General features: G+C 35.1%; 1 protein-coding gene across 2 annotated transcripts in view; it reads right to left on the reverse strand.

Annotated features, from left to right (window-relative positions):
• The window catches only part of Cad99C (cadherin 99C), a 170,610-nt gene that overhangs the window by 36,583 nt on the left and 109,956 nt on the right, over positions 1-24,071 (reverse strand). For both annotated transcript variants that reach the window (XM_074096147.1, XM_074096148.1), the window contains one exon: positions 17,059-17,117. The gene's annotated coding sequence lies outside the window, so the exon portion shown is untranslated. The remainder of the gene's footprint in view (positions 1-17,058; positions 17,118-24,071) is intronic.

Below are 24,071 nucleotides of genomic sequence, written 5' to 3' on the forward strand. Positions count from 1 at the left end.
CTTATCTACATTACTTAAATTAACAGCTTTAGCACTTACGATATCTCATTTGCATTGTATCTTTCAAAGCAAATCGAAATTTGCATTACTCCTATGCATCTTTGCAGGAAAGTAATACAAGCCTTCACGTTCTCGATAAAACTACCAGATACGAGGCCACCCAATAAGAGGGGATACCAATAAATATCTAGAGACCTGGCCCAGGTTATCTATGCTTGTAGCGTTCTATCCAACGATCTTATAGTCTGACTTCGCCGACGTCATAGATCTTAATATTCCAGCAATTTTACAATATTATATTTGATTTTGGAAGAATATAATTACTTAGAAGCGTTGACGAATGTTAGGATTCTGTTTTTAGCTGATCGTTTTTAAACAATAAACTATGATAAATTAAGTAACAATGAACTGAACTGAAAACAATGAACTGAAAAAACGTCTGATTCAATAAATTAAGCAACTATGTATAACTTTATCTACATATGTGTTTTGCGTAAATTTATTGTGGAGATGTTGCGAATCTAACGCAATTGCGTATTGTAGATCAGCAAACACAGCTAGCATGCTCAAAGCAAATATTAACCTCAACGATAGAACTTGTGTTATTTTTATTTTTATTGGCCTATAGGGTAGGCCTATGTCCAACAGTGGACGTCCTACGGCTAAGATGATGCAAGATATAAAGACTGACGACAAACAGAAAAGTACAAGCTACAAAAGTGCATTGAAGTAAAACTACATTATTCTTTCGATCATTTCATCTCATTAAAACTTTTACCAGTGCAAGAGCTGTTTCTTCCAACTTATGCAATTTACTATGTCCTGACTCGACTCAGATGCTATCGTCACTGCGACAGCCAGCTAGATACTTTGACTTGACATGTACACGCTATAACTCCTTTTACAGTTGTACCTATGACTATGATAGTGTCTTCATTAGATTTCATTGATGACAGTTGCAACCTCTGCATTATTTTGTGTTGTAACCACTTGGAATTGTTACGGCGCCACGCCATTGGTAGGTACGTAAGTAGACGTTTGTCTAACTAAATTGTGCGGCCTTTTGTGATATCGATTAATGAAATTATAATAGAGTTTATTGTTCTATAATAGCAAAAAACAGTTGCCATCAACAGCTATATTATTTTAATAATTCAAGTATTTAAGTTATTTAATTGCTAGCTAGGACGGCTAGCACAAGTTACTATTTCCTTCTTTTCTTATTAATTAGCTTGAAAAGGAAACTCAGAACCAGAAAGTTAATAGCACAGCAAGTAGTTTCTTAACTCAGCTGCATAAACATAGAAATGTAAATAGGCATTTTTGTAAATACAAAGTTCTTACTTATAAAATACCAGTTTTTATTTACCATCATAGTACATTAGCTCACGAACAAGTGCAGTACTGACCTATTGAACTTTACGGATGAAGTTGTTACGCAAATCCATGCAAATGAGAGATGCGCTGGAGTCTGTAATCGCGGCACTTTCACGTCTAAATCAAGCTAATGGGCATTCGTTTTAATGCCACCTTGATAAATTAAAGACAACATTAGTGTCAAAATATTAATTATATATTAACATATATTGAATTACTGTTATTTAATGACGTTTCATTTGCATATTGTACATCTATACAACTTACACAACATCCATTTTGTTTAAAGAGCATTTGATATATTTACGAGCTTATGTACGAGCACGCTCGATATTAATGTTAGGCTGACGCTGCACCCTCTGTGTACGTCACACTGTTTACGTAAACTTACGCAATTAAATGTATTTCTTTCATATTATTTTAGTGCAATAAAGGTACATCTTTTACTTAACAATCCATTCTTCTAACATTATAACAGTTACATAACTTCAACATACCTTCAGCATTCGTAAATGTAAGGTCTATTAAACTAGTAGACCCTACAACTTGCTTTTGTTAACTAACTGTCGTACCTTCCGTTGCGATAATTGAGAACAAAATGAAAACGATATTTCAAAGAATTAAAACTATAATTAATTCTAAGCGCAAAATCTTTTTTGCCTGTTAAAATGCTGACAAAACGTAAAATATACTCCCACACAGAACAGTGAAGCAAGAACGCCTCATTACAAGTCCTTCCAGATGCGATCGGCACGCAAGGTAGATCCGATCTAGATTCTATCTCGGGACATCGCCACCGAAACCTTTCGGATAAATTTAGTATTTGCTTTTATTGTACTGATAGCGATTTGAATTTTACTTTGCAACTGTTTAGAAACTGCTTTAATTCACAGTTTGTATAAGTAGCTGCACGAGGTGCGAAATACGGTGGACGATTTTAATCTCAGAGACAAGTGACAGACGTAAACAAATGTGTAGCTTTGGCTATTTAATTAAATTCAGCACTGTGGGAAATACAAATATTATGCGACATGGAACCACGTTAAATAACACATCATTGTAGTCAACGGGTTATCTGTATGCCTTCTTATGGACATCAGATTACCATCTGTCAGGCGCGTTTACCTCATAGATGGTTGACAATCGAACATTACCGCTAAAACTAAATTGCTGCAACGGTACACCTTAATACTGTACATTAGGCTTGAATATTGTAAAAGTTTTGCATCGATTACATTGCATTGTAAGTGTTAACCGATGCCAAATGTCAGGGAGGCATTTAAATAATGACTTACCGTAGAAGATAGGTAATAATAGACCCTTTGTAAGATTTATCGAATAGGAAGCGTTGTGTAACGTTCTAATGTTTCACATCAGGAATTGTAAACATAATTAACAAACACGAACAGATTTAAGATTATAATTCAATTCAATTTGGTGAACGATGTGCCTATCTATATGCACAATTCAACCATAGGAATTTTAACACGTTAGATGAATGCGGAACGTGGTATCTTCTTATTCCCGTTCCTCTCCTATTGGAGGTTGGACAACATAATGGCGATTCTGATTCTGGAGGCCGCTGCTCTAAACAAGGACGTGGTACTGCAGTGTTGAACCAGTCTTGTAAATTTTTCAGCCACAAGTGTCTTCTCCTGCCCACGCTTCTCTTTCCGGCAATCTTCATCTGGATAATAAGCTGGAGAACTCTGTGAAACGTGGTATAAAAAAATGTTTCCTGTACTAGCACCAGTATGTACTTGGCGATTTCCCATGGTCTCTAGGAGAGTCAGAGCACCCTTAAAGGAAATAATCCATTAGCATTTTACCCGTAACTACGTATTCAACGCACAACAGACTAAATGTAAGGCAATTCAGACGCGATTAAATAGCCTGCATTCCGTGGCAGTGCCGTCGATTTAATTTTATGGATTGTGTAGTATTTCCTAGTTGTTTTCTGTAGAGATAGTGGAAGGAAGTTGACGATCTCATTTTCTGTAACCCCATACTTATAAAAGAGATAGGTACGTACGAGTAAATTCCATGCGTCGTCTTCAACACGCGTTCGGAAGGAAAATTCGATACATACCCGTGCACGATTGAAGGACACTTGCCTCCAATTGAACACTGGAATTGCAAGGGGAGTTGACAAGACAAACTCGAGCGCGTTTTGAGATCGAAGTGCCTCATATCGAATACGCAAGTAGGAATACGCATTCCGGTGTCCGTAGCGTAACGTCCGAGTGCAGTGAGTGAATCTTGCATTTTTTAATTAACCCTCTACCTATGTTTACTTACACATAGAAATATGATGACTATTATTAAACTGAGTAAAAATAATGTGTAAAAAATAGTTTTTCACCTACAACATATTAAATATCAATACTTGTAACAGGTTTACAATAATAACGCATTCGCATTATTTTCAATCAGCGTTGCGTGCGAAAAGCATGTAAAACATTGCCACTTTAAAAATTATCTCGAAGGGAATGGGAGATCACTGTCCTATAGTGTAAATGCATTCCAAAGCACAAAGCCCCAGTTAGTACTCATTATTCCCTAGGAACAGGTAGCACGTTGTAGATACGCCGTTATTGCCCGCCACTTGAGCGTCGTGCAATTTTGTGCTGCACTTAGAATGTAGCTCCATTGGCTTTCGATAATGTCAGGCTTGGAGAATGAGGAAGCTGTTTTTTATAGATGAGAGATTTTACAATGAACTAAAGTTATGGTACGATTTTGAACGGCTCCTTTGTTGAGCAGCTAGCACTTTAAAAACACATAATGATAATGACATATGTTGACTGACAGGAATAGAAAAAGTCTTATATGTTTATAGTATTTTCATAAAGCATTACTTTCTTTGTAAAACTGTAATGGTAAGTTTGCATGTTATGTTAATAAGAATAAGTATGTGACATAATTTAATACAATTAATCAAGTCATGAATATCAAATTTCACACTGAAAGAAAGGAACTTAAAAAGCGTCGTAAAGAGATAAGACAAAGGATAACAAATACAATTAGTAACAGCATTAAATGTTGAATAAATGACTATAGATCATTGGAAACGCGCCGGACCCATCCGGTACTAACCCCAGGGTTTAGAAAGCATTGCGTTATAAATTATTGAGAAGAAGCCCCTGCGCCCGCGACGCATAATTTGCTAGAACCAGTTCCAGATCGCGATACCGGACTATCATACCAATGGATTATGTTCGTTTCGGTTTAATATAGTACTACACTTAATGCAGATATGGTTGCGGAAGATTGTATCACACATTCAATATTGAATGTGATTTAAATTCAATATAAATCCTGTGTCGTTTTTGACATCAGCTGCGATAGTCTGTGAGCCAACGTTGAAACATATTATTATGCTCCCTCGAATGATAAACAATAATGGAATATAATACATACTACTTTCAGAAGTACCTGACACAGTAAGTGACACACTGCGTAGGTAACGATAAAAAACCACGAGCAGATGAAAAGTTAATCATATATTTTAATGATTGTTTAGTGTATAAAGCATGCATCGAGCAAAGAATCACACAGATACGTACCAAAAAAATTGACTATACCAAAAGCGATATACTTCTATCAATCCTAGCTAATATTATTAATGCGAATGTGTTTGTTTGATGACATGGAATTTTGAGAAATTTCTATCTCAAAAAATTGTATAGTTCCCGCGTGATTAAATATCGCTAGATGGCGTTACTATCGTGAGGTTCGTTTGACGTTTGTTCGTGATTGGTTAAATAACTAAATGAGCCAATCGCAAGCAAACGTCAAACGGACCTCACGATACAACGCCATCTAGCGATATTTCGCCTCTGTGAAAACCCTAATTTTTCGCAACAGGAAGTAACTACGTAAGTACATAAAATACCTAAAACAGAATGAAAAAATTGTAAGTTCCAAGAATGGAAATTTTAGTACCTAATTTTAGTACGTCAGCCCAACGACATAAGAAGCTACGTGTATTCTAGGGTCATTGAATCATTTGAACTTAGACGCGAAGGTTATAAAATTTTACTAAGGCGTATCTAATGTTTAAAGCATGCAATAAAACTATATAACGTCTCATCTAAATAATGCATCACATAAACAATGTTTGTAACTGCAGTAGAAATTGGTGTTTTACCATCCACCAATACATATTGAAGATAAACATAGATGTAATAGAAGTAAAGTAGGAAGTACCCTAACAAAGAAAAATTATGATTCATTTTATATATTTACTTACATCAGACTATCAATAACTGCAAACAAGTAACGGATAGAGTAACTTTAAAGCAAGTTTCATACATACTTCTACACGTAAGTACCTACGTAATACTTACTACAACAACTAGCTTTATCTACTGTCCCAAAATACGCGACTATTAATCAAAAGGAATAAATTCAAAATAGTGTCGTAAGTAAATCGTTAAGCTTATGGTCTGCATGTATAGTGTATTATTAATTCTTGTACATGTTGTTGCAGCTCATGACGGTACAATAAATCAAAATCTAAATTCATCTACAAAGTTACGCCAACTCTCTGGCTTAGATTTCATTAGTTCTTACTTCGACTCTAACTTTATGTTTTTTTTTATTCAACTAGATGGCAAACGAGCAAGTGGGTCTCCTGATGGTAAGAGATCACCACCGCCCATAGACACCTGCAACACCAGGGGGATTGCAGATGCGTTGCCAACCTAGAGGCTTAAAGATGGGATACCTCAAGTGCCAGCAATTTCACCGGCTGTCTTACTCTCCACGCCGAAACACAACAGTGCAAGCACTGCTGTTTCACGGCAGGATTAGCGAGCAAGATGGTGGTAGCAATCCGGGCGGACCTTGCATAAGGTCCTACCACCTTCGAAATTATGTTGAAGACTATCAATATGGTATGAATATAAATAGTGCAAATGCACTGATAATAACACTGACATTATCTCACTAAGTACATGTTTACATTAACGTAGGTATTATCAAACCATTTGATTCCAGACCCACCGCATAACGGTTTCACCGTCAGTTTCATAATTAATTCCCTTCGAGTACTACGAGATCACTGACTTTTTCTATTTTAGCAGTCACACACATTTCAAATGTCTCAGTAAGTCTCATGTAGAAACTACCTCTACTCCGCAGCTTATACTAAAGGTGCAATAGCTAAGTGTCGACTTATTATAACATATGAGGTATCTCATTAAATAAAAGTGCGTGTTGATGAAATACTTATAAAGCAATAAACAAATAACAATAAGAAACCATCTGGCACTAATAACAATAAATCTTTTATTGTATGCAGCCAATAACAGTCTTGTAAGAAAGCTCATTAGCAGAACAACAACTTCATTGTAACTGCTGATGCAATACGAATTCAAATCAGACTCAATAGCATTGCAATCGATAAGGAGATAACTATGTTTACTAATTATACAGATAATGTCATTGGTTTAAAGTAATTAGAGGCTACCCACTTTTTGACCGGTCAACTGTTGAAGTAGGTGGACACTGACAATTTACTATGGGAAAGTTTGTTATAATCCAAGGTTGCTGACACTAAATACGAAAAAAATTAGTCAATCCTAATAACCTACTACTCGTATTATTACAAATCGAAAGTCTGTAAGAGTGTATAAATCTTTGTTACTCTTTCACGCTTTAATGACTATAAAGATAAAGAGGAAATTAACCAACCAAATATAGCTGGATGTTTCGAATAATATACAAGGTGGCTCATTTAGATCGGCCAGTATGGAAAAGTCTGAAACTAAAAGACATAGGTACGAAGATCTGTTCTTGGGAACCATGTCATCGTTTTTTTTAAACGACCTGGTTCGATTCCGGTAAACAAGTTTTTTTTAAATATTTGAATGCAGTTTTTCTTGTTACTAAAATCGATGGCATGGTTCCTAACTTAGCAGACTTTCCCGTACTGACCGATCTAAACGAGCTATCCTGTATAGGCTACTTTGATCCCGATATCCTGACATGATCGTGTTAAAATAACGATATCTCAACCAAACATTTGACCCATAGATGTTTTTGCAACTTTAAGAAGACCACGATGTAATTTTTAGGAAGACCCCAATTTTTTTTTAAAGTTAAATGTCAGAATCTAATGGTTCACGCGAGCGAAGCCGCGCGAAGAGGCTTGTAAACAATATGGTGACTATCAATCACACTGACTTGTTTAGTGACAACAGCCTTTAATATTCAAGCCGTGTACAACTGACATTGAATCTTAAGATGGTAGAGGAATTTGTTGGTCAACATATGCATTTGAAAGTGAAGATGTTCTTGATATTAAAAAATGAGTAAACAACTACACACATTAAAAAACCAATATAAGTGCATCAAATAACCTTGATGGCACGATGATTTGTTATAAATAATTGCAACTCAATTAGTCTATATTACAGTATAACGACCCATTCCCATTACTAACGTTACTGCTTCACCAGTTTTTTGGTCATGGTCTTCTCTTGCGTAACGTATCTCGATCAATTGGTTCGGTCGGCGCCTACGCTTACTAGATTATTAAAAATATATTCGGACAACTGATTGAAAGATCAGTATCAGTTGTTTGAACGGAGTCGTGTGTCCGATCAGTTGTTATGCGTAATTTGTTAGATGTGCTCAAAGATTTCTGACAGCCTGGTGCCTGCTTTGGTTAAAAGATAAGATTTATACGAAGGTTATGATTGGCAGTCTTTATCATTGGCCATAGTTAGCAATTTCAAAATGTATCGCATGTAATTTGAAGTCAATAGTGTATTTGCCGTGCTAAAAGCGTTACATTGCAGATAATGAATTGAATCAGGCGTCATTCTGGATTGCCTCAATATCTATAAATTAAAAGCAACCACCTTGCTATTATCATACTATACGTGCAATGCAAGATAGTATCGTCTGTGCAAAACATATACGTATGTTAATACAAGAACCTTGCACCAACCGCTTCACCAAAAACAACTTTGTCACACAGAAAACCCCTCAAGAACCTGCGAGTTCATTAATAAAGCTCAAAACACGACCTTTTCTTTAACCCAACGGCTGATATACAATGTACACATTCCATAAATTTTAACTCAAGTGTATTTCATGATAATATTGTTGATCGAAGATTGCATTACTGTCCTTCGGCTGACTGCAGTAAAAAAAACATTGTCCATGAATGTAATTAAATTGCACGCTCGATCATTAGCGTACTGAATATTTACACTGGCGATGTTTATCTAAGCTTTCTACAGGAAGCGATAGGTGTGTAACAGTAATAGGTGCTAACAAACTCAACCTCAATATCGCCCGTGGAAATTGGACACCGCTTTTATCGCAATGTTTAAATAGTAAATTGACACAAATGTTTTTGCAAATGAACAGTATGGTTTTGGAATTTATGACTAACTTCTCCACGGATGGCGCGTTTACCTAACTTTGACAGGAAAAGACGTGTGAATTTATTTACTTTACTAAGGCAAAACCTGTAAATTAAAAACTAAAGAAATTACAGTCAAAACAAAGATACTATAGCGTCAATAAAAAGACATGATTTTTATTAAGCCATATTTAAATAGAATAAGGAATAAGTTAAAATAGACTTCCTTCAAGTGTGGTAGTTTCTTGCTCACTAATTGATATTGTATCTACAAGTACTTCAATTATCACATTTAACCGAGAGAACACAATTTCATTGGATGTTACGATTCCCTTTTATTGATATCGCGTCTATACAAAATGCTGCCGCGATTCAAGCGTATTTGTTTCCCACACGGTTCATTTCGTTCCAGACAATACTAGGAATATTCTGGATGCTTAATTATTGAGATTCACTCGATATTTTTGCTGAGGCTCGTGAGAACTGCAAGATTGTGCGACCTCGCGGCACGCAAGGCGTTAACTGCTGGGCTACTACGAAACACGAAACTCGAAGTTCGTGTCGTGCGGTCCCTCTGACACTTATACTATTGAATATGAGAGCGAGAGGGACGGTACGATACGAACTTCGAGTTTCGTAGTAAACCCAGCTGCTTTTTTATCTACGTCTGCTTCAGCTGCCCATTTGAATGTGCTGTTCTATGAATGAGGTTTTTTATGTAAAATATATTCAGGGAACCATTAAAGAGCCATCAGTTTTGCTACGAAACTGTTGGTAACTATATTTAGATTCGGTTACATCAAACAAACAAGGTTTTTAGAGGAGAAGGTACTCGTACTTTAACTCGTCTTATCTACGTAGGTACATACCTTATGAATGCAAACTTCTTAGTTTATGATAGTTGTTACTTGTACACTTGTATACTTGTACAGGTGTGGTTAGTTTTCATTTTCTCTGGGTAGTACTTAAACTTACTTGTATACCAACTATATTACAGCGATTTTTTTACTTGGAAAACTATATGTCAGTGAATAGTGGAGCACTTTTGACCCCATCTGCACTTTCCATGGAATTAATGAAAATTGATTAACGTTCATGTCATGCACAGTATTTATATTTTCGATTAATTTAAATTTAATTTAATCCCAACTTATAATAACAAAACGTAATAAACTAAGTTTATCAATGTCAAATAAATTGTCGACATTCCTAAACTATTAGTGATAAATTAATATTGACAGCACCCGTTTTGTTGCTCAATAGAAATACCTATAACAAAATAAAATATTCGCTACGTCAATCAGATTAAAAACGTGGGTGTTGAAATAAGAATTTTTGTTGGAGTCGTAAAAAAACTATCGAATTATACCTGTCAAGGTATTTACCAATAAAGCATAGTTGGGTGTCGAGAGGTAAAAAGATTATTAAACATTTTTAAAAAGAGGTTATGCGGGAAACTGTATTTTATAGCCAGTGAGCACGAAATTGTAAAAGTATTAACAATGGCGCTACGATTAGATATGGCGGATTTAGTTCAACCGTGTACTAACAATAATTGGTGTTATTTTTATGTAAGATCTTTATCGACGCACATCTATCAAAACTCGTAGCTAACACATAATTATAACTTGAAATAAAAATCTTAACAAATTGAATAATTTCACAAGATTAAAAGACTTTTATTTTATGTGGATAACGAACGTGTGACGTCAATTTTTTTTATATGACGTCCTTAATGACATGTGGCATGGCAAAGCTTGTGGCTTTGCCACATACTAAGGGCTGGCACATAAATACAATTTTTGCATGGACTAAAAAGTCTAGTAGATTCAAAAGTTGTATATGTAGACGTCAGGCCTAACTGAGAGGTGTTGCATCCGAAGACGCACCTAACCTAAATCCCCGTTGCTTTCAATCGGATTGGCAAACGAACATGTTCACTCCACTCTATCTCGTATTCATTAACTCTTCGGTTTTCAAAAATATTTTATTACTAGCTTTTGTCTGCGGCTTCACCCACGTGGAATTCGGTTATCGCGAGCTGTTCCCTCGGGAACTGTGCATTTTTTCGGGATAATAAGTAGCCTATGTCACTCTCTGGCCCATAAACTATCTCTATGCCAAAAATCACATCGATCCGTCGCTCCGTTTCGATGTGGAAAAGACGGACAAACACACACTCGCATTTATAGTATTAGTATGGATACGAGTACATACTAAGTAGGTAATAATGGTAACTTCAGAAACTCTTTACGGATAAGTGGTTTCGGTGCAATAAAAAACTCCATTGCAAAATCAAAGCCGTGCAGTTTCAGGAGCACTATCGTTATGTGGTTGACCGCATGCCCAAATTGCTTTAGTCTAAGAGTCTCGAGTCGAGATACAGATGCTAAATGGAGCGAGAGTGACTTCTGCTTTTAGGATGTGACCATGAAACACGCTTGCGTTGAAAATCGAGATTCGCGTGACATTGCGAAACAAAAGGCACGAAAGTTTCCCGAAAACGGAACTAGTTTTTGGAAAACAAATCATGCACGGTTCTCTGTTGAGATGGTCGTTCACCTATGCGATTGTTGCAGTAAAGTTACTGTTGAAGTTTGCGTTTTAGCTCCATGATTAACAATATTACGAGTACAGAAAATGTGTGATCCAATCCAACAGTGCAAGTTTTTTTTTACAGTGCTAGTGAAATAATAAGTTTTTGGTACAAAAAATCGTATTTAATACAAGCATTTTTGCTGATTTCAGTTTTAATTACAGTACTTGCATTGTCATCCAGTTTAATTACAGTCCTTGCAGATTGTCATCCCACCGAATTTCCCACCAAATCCGTATTTCAAATTAGTTTCAAAAACTGTGGAGCCGATTCTTCCAGACCCTCCTGAAGTTTCACCACACCATTAATATTTTGACCGAATTACAGTCTTGCGCATCCGCATTTCAGCTCAATTGGATACCAATAAGAAGTATACATTTTTGCCAAATTGCCAGAACCTAAGCATTATTGCAAAATGCCAGAACGTAAATACATATACTCGTATACCCACATACAAAGTAAATTGTGTGTATATTAAAAAAAGGCATGAATTTTCCAGATATCCTACATACATCGACATCTATGTAGGTACCGCACTAGACTGGCTGTTTAGAACAAAATGCGCGGCGCATTAATCATCAATATTACTTTGACGCAATCCCTATCACGGACGTCAACAAACTATAGTGAACTGTTCACAAAAACGCGCTGTGACCTAATTTTATGCGCCGTTTTGATGTAAGAAACATGCAGTCTAGTACATAGAATATGTCAATGCCTCATGTGAAGTTAAATAAAAGCTTTTAAAATTAGTTTTACTTTAATATTCTTATCGTGGTACGAAACTGCCGACTCGAGCACTTATTGTTTCGTGTAATGCGGCTGCCCATCTTTAGGCATTACTTTGTATTCAAAGACAGAACGTCCATAATCCCTTCAATTACATCGTCCGCTGACACAAATTCTTGATCATCTGCCAAGCATGAACTGATCTTAATCAAGATCAAGACAAAGAAGTTATCGACCTCGAAATATAAGGACATGTCACATAAAGTTAAGCAGGAATCTTTTTCCGTACGTTCACCATTTAGTAAGAAAGAATATGCGCTTTTTGTCTATGACAAAACCTAGCGTTCATAATAGCTCCCTACCACCTATATAAATGATAGATTGTCATTAGCTGTCAGCTAGTACACGATTAAGTACAGTACGATTACTTGGAGTAAACACTTTACAGATGGGCGTGCCCTTCAGTCAATTTTCAACTTTGACGTCATACAAATAAAGCCATTTTTAGTATACCGCTACCCACGTTTACAGATTATGTAAAAACTATTTTATTTGTATGACAATTGATTGAAGGCACGCCCATCTGTCAAGTGTTAACTCCATGTAATCGTACTGTATTATAATTATTCAATTGTGAGATGTAATTTTTTTTCTGGTTAGTTAATGTTTTGCCCTATGGGCTAATGTGACAAATTTGTACGTTGCCCGTTTCAATTTAAAAAAAATATATTATAATTATAACCAGCTTTTTGGTGTGTGTTCATTGACGTCTATCTATGTTTCGTCGCACCACCTGCTTTATTCTATTGCTTTCTTCTTGCTGCAAGTGGCCAGGCAGATATCGTTCTGAGGCGTTAAGGTCACCTATTCTTTATCTTGTATTATTCCTATGTATTTTTCAATAAAAAGTCATTGTATTTTTTTGTATTGTACTGTAGATATCTCTGTGAAATATTTGTAATATACTTTTTGGTACAGCTCGACTTTGTTTTATTACTAAAAATAGCACGAGTCTTCTTCCGTTGCCGTTGCTATCCTACAGAGCTATTAGGATCAATAAACACGGTGATCGTAATATAATACAACTTGTGAAGTACAACTTGACGCAGTCTTTGGAATACAAACTCTGGAATGCGGCCCCACTCGGTGTGACGAAACGTAAGGCCGTTAGGCCTGTCCTGCAGTGCAGTGAAGGTATTCAAATCATTACTATTTATTTAGATAAGCATCTTATCCGTTAATCGATAAGATTATTTAGTTTAATTGTAATTTGGGCGAGACAAATCTGCTTCGAATTCGAGAGACACTAAAATAACGTTACGTATTTAAAGTTCGAAGGTTATTGTGGTAATTTCATATCAAAAACAATGTGACAATGCATTAACCACGCTTTTGCCATAAGTACAATCAAAGAAACTGAATCGCGTACCAGTGTAGAATCTTTGTGCTACTGATGTCATTATTGCCATTCCATACATCTTTCTGCCAAAGAAATTATAACGTAAATGATTATGAAAAGGGACCACCCTGGTACGCGATTCAGTTTTCTTTAACCAACAGCCTCATTCAGATACCTGCGTCAAAATTGATGGTTGACCAAGTCATTAATAAAATGTAGCACAAAATCTACAACATCAAATGGTTTCCAATACCTGCCTGCAGTCGCAAATCTTTTACGAAATTAAATACAATTTACTGCAGTCCACTTGTACCTAGGTACGTAATTAATAACTTAATACCGACCTGTAGTTCGTGCAAAACTTAGTAAAGAAACATATACGAGGTTTCAATGCTAGGCTATTGACATTCACATTGGCATAAATATTTCAGAGTGCTATTCTATTCTATCAACAGGTAAAGAACAAGGACAAATATTGCCATTATGCACTATAAAGGTTGCATTGTAAGCGAAGTTTTTTTAATGGACCACCTGTTCCCCGCAATAACCCACCTAAAGCGACAGGTGCAATATCCAAAAAGTACAATGCAATAACAAAATAATGCTACTTACTTTCAAACGTTCAACGTTTACTTTGGATCCGTGAAATAACTTAAGTAATTTATCTAAATTCAGATCGAGGACAGATTAAAATGTAATTAAACCGCGTTCTTAATTTACAATTATTTAACAATTTAATGAAATATTTACCGTAGACATTATCACAACTAGGTAAGTAATTAATAAGGCGTAAGCTTGAAACATAACGAATTCGGTCTGGAGTAAAGTTTTCCGTATTTAATGAATATTTAGCTAAAGTATGTTTAACAAATCGTTACTTGTTTGAATAGTTATCTAAATTGCAATATTGCGTTACGATAAATAATTCTGATAACGTATTGGTGGGCGTCATAGTTCAGTCGGTTTCATTACTTATTCGATCAAATCTGACTCGGTTTTCAATCAATGGTGCCTGTAAATTATAATTAACTGGCACTGACTGGACGCTGAAGGTTCCGCACAGTCAAAGGCAAAAATTGATGTATAAGACTTCCAATAAAGACGCATACGCACGCATCCCATCGAAATGTCATGTCGGATTAAAGCTTTTAATGTTTTGTAGCTCTCGTCCAGAATCCCGTATCCGACATTATAAATATTATAATATCATTTCGACAATTTATAATGTTGCATGAATAGTTAATGTAAAAAAATATTATAATTTCGCTTCGGACTATTAAAAAAATGGCAGGTTTATGGTTTAAGATTACATATAGGTATCCAATTTAATTCCATTAAGGGCTAAGTGTTTGAAGATTACTAAATTACTCCATATTTTTACAATCTTTTAGTTCAAAAAAACGTGGGATATTCGCTATGCATTTTGAAAAGTTATGAACTCATCGCATTAATTAAATTACAACATTATACGGGAAAGAAAACATTTGTATTCTTTTCTATTCTTACATTAACTATTTTCCAACAATACCTACATTAAATAAGTGAAGTTGCACTTTTGCATAATGGGATCATTGCCTAAATACCTACACAAAATTTATTATTATTAAGTGATCAAGTGGATGAAAAAGTTTTGCTCTCAAAGAAGACATCAAAATGAAAACACTCAAGTTTCGAAATTAATTTTAAAACTACTAAACGTCATTTGCATATTTAAACTTAGCTCTCAAGTACTTATGCATAAAACCTTTAAATAATTGGCAATAATTTTGCCTTAAATGAGCCATAAAATAAACGTACAACAATAAATAAGGACCCACAATAACAATAACGAGATAAAATTATGTTCAAACGTACATTGCACATTATATTTTCAATATCGGCAGTAAAAAAGTTAGTGGATAAGTTTGACAAAGATGTCTCTATCGATAAGCGATAGACTTAGGTACCTACTGTCTTTTTAAATAGCTTAAAGAGTTGAGCGGTGAATTTATATCAGTCTCGACATCTAATTGAATTGTACGTAGGTTCGTTTAATGTTTAAGAAATATATTAGATGTAACATAAATATTTCGTAAGTCAACAGTAATTCCACACGAAGTAATAAGTTTTATAAATGTGTCTATAAGATGTTGCTCGCTAACTGACTTAAGCGTTTTTTTGCAGTAATTGATGTAAGTTTTACTGTCGTTGCTAAATACGCGTCGCGAATTAAGAAGATAATAAATTGTAAAGCAACCTGCATGCGCTACTGACGCTATAATTTATTGGTTCATTAACGTTAATTACTTATAGTTTTAATACTGTATTTTATTACCTTGTACTTAAAGTATTTCCTTACTTGTACTTAAAGCTAAGGTACACATGATTATATTATATAATCACACTGACATTAGCACTATGTACAGTTGAGGTCAAAGATATCTTTACACTATAGTACCTTGTCGCTTACACTTCGTGTTTGAATTTTGTATACCTAAAATTGACAGATCAGAAGGCATTACAGAAATAAACTTTTTACCCACCTCGTCACATCTTCATTGAACAGTTTCATTAAACACCTTGGTGAAGCCATCGCTGACCGTTTCTTGCACATGCTTGGCTTGCCCCAGCTATTAAATAGTTTGAAACATTTTTTGTCTTTTATGATTTCACAAAAGTCTTTATATTATGTATGTTTGTCAATTGTGTTTTTTTACTTATTTTTAAGGCATACAGTGTCAAGGTACTAACTTGGTTTGGATAGGTATTTAACTAAATGTAAACAAAACAACGTCAATTGGTGTCTTAAATATTGAAATTCTCCCATTAAACTATCTAAACATTTACATTTCTGTATTGAAATACACTAGTCTAGTTTGTATTACAACGATAGATAAGTAAAATGTTTAAAATCTTTGAATGTACCAAATATGGCAGCTGAAGTGTTTACATTTAGTTAAATACCCATCTAAACCAAGTATAATAGTAGATTGTACAACGAGAGCATAAAACGAGCCATTTTACCCAAGACGTTCATATAGCCACCCGAGCCGGTAAGGCGAGAGTGGATAGACACGTCGAGGGGAAAATGGGTTTAATGCTTGAGTTTTACACTCTGCTTTTCACTTCGATGGCGAGGAAATGAAATAGCAACAGTGGAAACAATTGATCTCTTACTATGTACATTTTATTTTTCATGCATTACTATATAATTATACATTTTTAGTTTTATTGATTTATTTTGATTGATTTTTAGTTTTATATAAATTAAAAATGTATTAAAAAAATACAGAAACTTCTTTGTTTGTGGCTGTTGACACCTGATTACCTTGGTCTTAGACGAAGATTTTATTTTATGCACTAGAGCATAAAAAGTCATTTAATTTCGCCTAGACCCAGCATAAACAAGAACTTTACAAGCATGAGAAGTGAAAACGATATCTTTGACCTCGACCGTACCCTTTATCCTTAGTTCTGGCTTAAAAAGTTTCAGCCATCCGATATCAATTACTTCATAAAATTTTGAACATTGATTTTGATTTAAGACGTAAGTTATCCGGGTCAATATATTTAATACTTCATAAAAGTTTCAAAACTCACCCAGCAATTTTTACACCGTTGAAATCGCATTCCTTGAATTATCTTTTCCAGTGATCCATCTGAAACAATAAACGAACAATTATAAACAATGCTTAAAACATACATACGTAAGCAAAGTGAATAATATTTCATTGTTCTTGAACAGTTTTGTGTCATTGAAAGAATTGCAATTTGAACAATAAGTACTTTTAATGTTGCAACAAATGGAGAGTAATTTCTGATCAAAAAAGCCTTAGAAGATCAGCCTATTTCCTGAGTCGGAAAAAGGCTTTGCATTGCGGTCTCTAGGGTCAGCAAAGGCTCCCAACATTGTCCGACCACAATGGCAATTGTGTGAAAGAACCTAACCAAACAATGGACCATACTCAGCAATTAGTAACACCAATTAAATATTTGTTTAAGATCGATAAACACATTGTTTGTTCGATACGTTAAAAGAAACAAACATCCAAGAAAAATTCAAAGCATCTGATAAGCAACATTAATTTATACGTAATGGCTCCAATACAAAGGAAGTAATGTGAGTGCAAAACCCTGTTTCACGGAAAGCGTTTCCTAAAGGTCATCAGATGGAACTTTCCTTGAATTAATCTAATGTAAATTGGAAATTGTAGCCTTAGTGCTAAGACTACATAATTTAGTCTCCTTTCGTGTAGTTAATAGACGGAATAAAAATTAATTTAAAAAAATTTAACCCACTTCAACACTGTAACTAACAAGGGACAAAGTAAAAGTTTTATCTCTTAAAGTCTAAAGTAAAAATACCAATTATTTTTTATGAGGTCGGTACTTGTGTAAATATACAGAGAAATATTTCTTTTAAACCAAGACTGATCCAAAGATATTTTTTTTAATAAATTACCACCCCTCGCAGACATAAACAGTGACCATAGCAATCTGAAAGCGCGTAGGCGCAAGTAGGTGTGGGAACCGGTCTCTTACATGACTCACTTCATTGGTACCATAATTTTGGTAGTCCAATCGTTGCGTTAAGAATCGGATCGATTTATTCGATTAAGCAGGGAGGTGGTCGATCGAAAAACCCAATGGCTCAAGAGGCTGATGACTCCATTAGATAAAGAATGTATCAATTACTTATGAGATATTTAGTTTTATCAGTAGAAGATGAGTAGGCAAAAATTAGCGCCGACTTTTTGTACGGCATTGCTTAATTCTCCTTCCAGCAACCGTGGGTTCCCAGAATCTAACTAAACAATCGAAAAGGATTTCGAAATCGTTGTCGTCGAATTCGATTGTGCGGTGTTGCTGGCTAGACAGAACATGATGTTCGTGGACAAATGGTTCATGAAGCAAAAAGAACATAAAAATTCACTTGGAGTTCTACTTTCGCTCACGCGCGTGGGCAGATGGGAGTCGCCCGGGCCCAAATCAGACATTCAAACACGGAACAGGTTGAAATGAATCGGTAATCGTTCCGGATTGGCTGATATTACTCATAGGTTTTGATTGTTGGGTTTCATTTTCATATTCATATTTAAATATTTGTTTATTTACTTTTCACTTTCACTTTGAGATATAAATGGTTAGGGATGTCCCCAACGTACGAAAAAAAAAATCTGAAAAAACTTAAGATGATCGGAGAAGAAAGTTGCGGATTCAAAACATTTGCATGGTAAAAAAAGAATCCCACGGCTTAGCTCGAATAAACTATTAGATCTGACAGTCAAATTGAAATTCGGGATTTAACTAAATTTCTGTGGGAATCAACAAACATTATAGGCTAGTTTTTATTAATGTTTTATGACGAATACCTGCATACTCACAACTTTTGCGTTTATAATACATATGTAGTAGGATATATCAATACAAGATAACCACAAAATTAATCTAGCATACCCGCATCAGAACCGTGACGTCACCTTATATAATCAATTTCTGGTGAATAATCTTAACAGAGGCTTTACAGTGGCTCCACAACTCCGAATAGTATTATTTTGCATTCAGTTGCCATTAATTATATACCCATTATCAATTGCTGTTAATTGTGCTAAGTACGTTTTTATGTATTTTTTTAACCACTAAGTTATCTAAATTTTAGAACATTCAGTTACAGTTCAACTAGACACGCCACGTAACTCTTGAAGTGTAAATGCCTAAGAATATTACACACTTTCAAAGCCACCAATTTGCTTAAACATGCTAGCAAAACGGACAAAAACGGAACAAGAGATAGTGTGACATGAATCTAGTTATCGGTGGCATTGTCTGTAAACGTTGTAGCTTCGTTGCTAAATGACCTACTTAGCACGTGGAACAAAGGTCCTGGGTACACTGAACATTCTTGCATATGGATTTGTGAAGTGTAGCAGAAATGATGAAGCGAAACAAAATATAGTTGCGCACTAAAGCGAGAGGCGGCTTATCTGGCTAAAGATCGAGAGACATTTATTTTCTAGCCTAGTCTCATCGTCATCATCATCAACCTATAGTAGTCCACTGCTGCCTACACCAATAAGCGCCATTGCGCCCTGTCCTCAATACTTCGATTAAATTGTTCTGAAAGTGGGTTATTGCATAAATTATGTTTCAAAAAGGATTCAGTAAATTTCGATGATCGTAAGTAGGTAGATACATTAATTTAGTTAATCTTTGATAACGCTAACGTACTTTTGGAAGGAAGTATAAACGATACTATAATTCATATTATTTCTACTTCTGTAAGGTTGCAGGTAACGGTGTTATATCAAGATAAAGATGACATTTATTCAAAGTTTAAGCGTAGAAAGATTATCTCAAATCGGATCGCAGATGATAATAAGCTTAGTGTAAATTGCTACACATTATAGCAGGGTATAATAATTAAATTATTGCTATAATCATTATAAATTCATTTACCGTCTGTAGGTTGGTTTTAAAGCAAGATTAACGTTCGGCTTACACGCAAGTTGTCATCAAACTGCTTTTACGTTAGTAATTAACCAGCGCCAACAGAACTCTATAAAAGCAAAGAAATAAAATCCTTAATTATAACTAACGCTCTTATGATGCCTACTTATGACTTATGGTTTAGTAGGTCTCGGCTCATTTCCTTTACTTTGCTTGACCTCTACTAAAACTGCAATAAAGGAAGCGGTGTCAAGTTTTACTGCAAGAGACCGTTCATTGCCTGTAACTTACACACCATTCCTACCGGAGGTGCTTTAAAGAAAATCTAACGCAATATCAATAAACATGATGTAACGGATTGTCCATTTATCCATTTCAATTTCCGAACAATTTATTACTATTATCAATAGCTAACTCTTTACCATGACTGCTAGCCGTTCATTTATATAGTTCACTAAGCATCGCGTGCCGGCTACCAAGTGATTTTATTTTCAAAGCTGTTTCTTAGTTGCCCTATGTGTAAATAGAGCCAGGTGAAACCGTATATTTTAATAAAGACGTGATCATTAATGCCTTATATAAATGAAGGGCTGTTAGTATACAAGAACACTTGTATGTATAACGAAAGGTACGAGCGGTATCATTTAAAACTCACGACAGACACGCAGCTTCTAAAAATAACAAAAAACAGTAGTGTAAATGGTACACGTAAGAGTTCACTACCACCATGCAATGTCCACTTTTAAGATCGAGCAAACAAAGAGTAAAATACTCAGTTCTCGTATGAGAAACAACCTATCATTTAGTTATGGTGCCGTAGGTAATTAATTACCTTCACACTGTGAAAATTGCAAGTACCTATCTAACACAGTTCAAATGATACTGGCCTTACATTACAAAGTTTGAAATTTGAACTTCGTATTGAGCCATCCTGTTCATGCTAATTAATAGCATTTAATAGGAGAGTACGAGAGACGGTACGTTACGAACTTAAAATTTATAGTTTCAGAGTAGCCCCCCAGCTCTGCTCTCTAATACATCGATGTACGGCATTATACGGTCTGACAGTGAATCTCTTGACATCTCTTAGGTATAATTGATAACCCAAAAAGAAAAGAAAAATTATCATTATCAATTATTAACATTATTACTCTTACTTGATTTTACATTTCTATTTAATTCAAGAACGAAGAGTAACCTGCCTAGAGATATTTTTAATATTTATGAGCACCTGAAGTCATCATTGTGCGACAACAGCAATAAGAGAGCACTTAAGCTATTTTACTATAAATATACATAGGATTTCGTCGTTGCGTTGACATTTCCTTATAAAGGAATTTTATTGCACCATTCTCTCGTCCCTTGATTGTCTTGACAAGTAGTGAGTGAGAGTAGTAGAAGTTTTTTAACAAGCCGTTTAACCTGCTTGAACTAGGTATGTGAATAAAGGAGCAAAATTGTGGTAGAATCATTTTGCCTTACTAGTTTTACTTAAGTTTCTTCATACTGTTAACAATTAGGCAAATCTGTTTTAAGAGACTTTTGAACACAAGATTTTGGTTATCCATCAATTAGAAACACGAGAGGGGCAGAGGGTTTCAGTGAATTGTGGCACACAAACTAAATAATACTTGTTTATTTTTAATCGTTAGGTAGGTACCTACATATTATTATTGTGTGTAACATAACAAGGTGGTTCTTATTTTCTAAAAATTAGTGTACTGGACGTATTTTACGTATAGCCCCTTAATTCATAAATTAAAACTGTACACATTGTATCAACAATCTTTTTGAAAACGTGCTTTTTGTCAACGCGTAAAACTCATAACTTCATAAGTATATAATGTTACTCGTAACACCGAGTTCGGTTCGGGTTGCGCAAAGCAGCCGACAGCTTGATAAAGACAAAAAATATACATGAATATTGGAGGCAGAAACCTGATCGACCGACCTAACGTCCGCTCACTTTTTGTTGATAACACGTGCCCCATTCACTTGACGCCTTTTTAAATTGACTAACACTGTGAATTCGAAGAAATATACTTAATCATAATTTTTGCATTATGGAAACATTTTATTTAAGTTCTATTGCGTACATATGTAAAGATATCAATTGAATCAAGTACTATGCAATACTTCTACTTCTATGAGGAGGATATGCCCAGCATTGAGGTGTAATAAGATGAAGATGGTGATGATCAGTATCACCGGGTCTCCTGTTTTTCAGGAGATTTACTGTGTTTGGCTAACGTTTATTGTTCTCCTGATATTTACCGGAACGGTCAATGTACGACGAAATAGTATAAACACATTTTTTTTTTTACTTTTGTACATTTTTAACTCTGTTCCTCAGACATAAATTAAATCAATCTACAGTAAAAATAATAGTGTTTGCAGATATGCAACTGTATTTTTATCTATTTCCTATTATTTGTTCGTACTCGTAATCTTGGCATTTTCAAAATCAACGGAAGCTTGCTCATTGTTTCATTAAAACAGGTTGGTCAACAATTATACCAACATAGAAGTTTCTAGCAAGACCATTGGTTATATTAAATTTCTAAAGTTATTTTTTCAAAAAAACTGTAAAGACAAAGGGCAAACAAGAGAAAACTACAATAATTTAGTTTCACCCAGGCCAGACATAAAGTTTACAATAAACGTGATTGGAGGTAAAATGTGAATCTCCCACGTCGTCTCGACCTGCGGCTGTGACATTTGAAAGCCAAAGACAATCGTCTAGGTATTTACGCTATAATGCGCGCATTGGAGTGTAGAGACACCATAATGGACGGCTGGGCTATCTAAGGACCAAATACTGTATCAAGGGTTCAGAATTTAATCAAAGCGTGAATTTGGAACACGTTCTAAAGAACCAGCATCATAAATTATCTCAAATAAGTAAGACAGGTGGGAAACGTGTGTGTGTTGTATCATTAAAAAGCTCTTAATGTCTACATGCTGCTTTTATGCGCACTAAATACTGTATGGCATCCTATCAAACCCTAATATATATTTTTACTAAGGTCATAGTTCTACGTAAAATGAGGAAGTCCCCTTGATTGATGAACACTGCCCTGCGTCCCAGTTTCTCAAACCGCGCATGATTCACCCGCCAAAAGTTCAAACCACTAGTCAAGGTCTCGAAGATTCCGTTATCGGAACAGCGACGTCACGAGATGGGCGTACCGTCTGCAGTTGCCTTTAGTGGCACGGTTCGGCGAGTTTCCATTGTAACGTCAAGTCGTTCACATAAAGTTAAGCTCGATTGAAGCTCTACTCGTACAATGTTGCTTGAATAACCTCGTCTATTAAATGTTGTGCATTTAAATTAACTGTCGTTTGATTTTATGGACAATGTCCAACATTTATCGGGCGTATCATGCTTGTTCTAGCATCTACAAAGCTGACGTATGATTTATTGAAAATCTGTACCCTTTTGAAAACAAAAATGCTCTTTTATAGCTACTTCTTTTGTTCCATCTACAAAATATGTTAAGTGATTCTCAGAAACATTTAGTGAGAAAAGGATGCTTAAGTTATATCACTGCCCATTCATTATGATGACAAAGAGTTATACCAGGTCATGTTTGTATTTCATATTAGAAAGACCTGGTTTTAACACTTGCTTTAATAAATGATCGTCAGTATGCTAAATTGCCAATAGTTTGCTTGGTCATTTGTGAAAGCCAATTCCTTTGTGTATATTGATATTCTATCACTGTTTCAATTGTTTAAATACAGGAAAGATTAAATACAATTTTGAACTTTGACCCGGCTTAGCGTTGCTAAATTATGCTGAGCCATTTGTAGGAGATATTTTAATGGCTCATTAAGCAGTAAACCTTAATGATACCTCTTCAATAACGAACTGAGCACTTTATTTATGTTGTGTTAGTTAACGGTTTCTACCAACATCTGTACATTTGTCTCTGTACATCTTCACTTTGTGCTGTCTTTATTAGAAAATCTGTACATAAATTATTCGAATAAGTAGATATAAGTAAGTAGGTACTTCTTATGATTAATTAAGCAGCTAAAACCAACGTTCGAGATAAAGTATTTCAAAAGATTCGTGGCTATGTTAAAATAGTAAATGTTGAATACTTGGTTGGTACATCATATAGCACATTTTCATTACGGTCAATCTTCTTCACTTGAAATTA

This window comes from Choristoneura fumiferana, chromosome 13, assembly GCF_025370935.1.
Source record: "Choristoneura fumiferana chromosome 13, NRCan_CFum_1, whole genome shotgun sequence".
Classification (NCBI taxonomy): Eukaryota; Metazoa; Arthropoda; class Insecta; order Lepidoptera; family Tortricidae; genus Choristoneura; species Choristoneura fumiferana.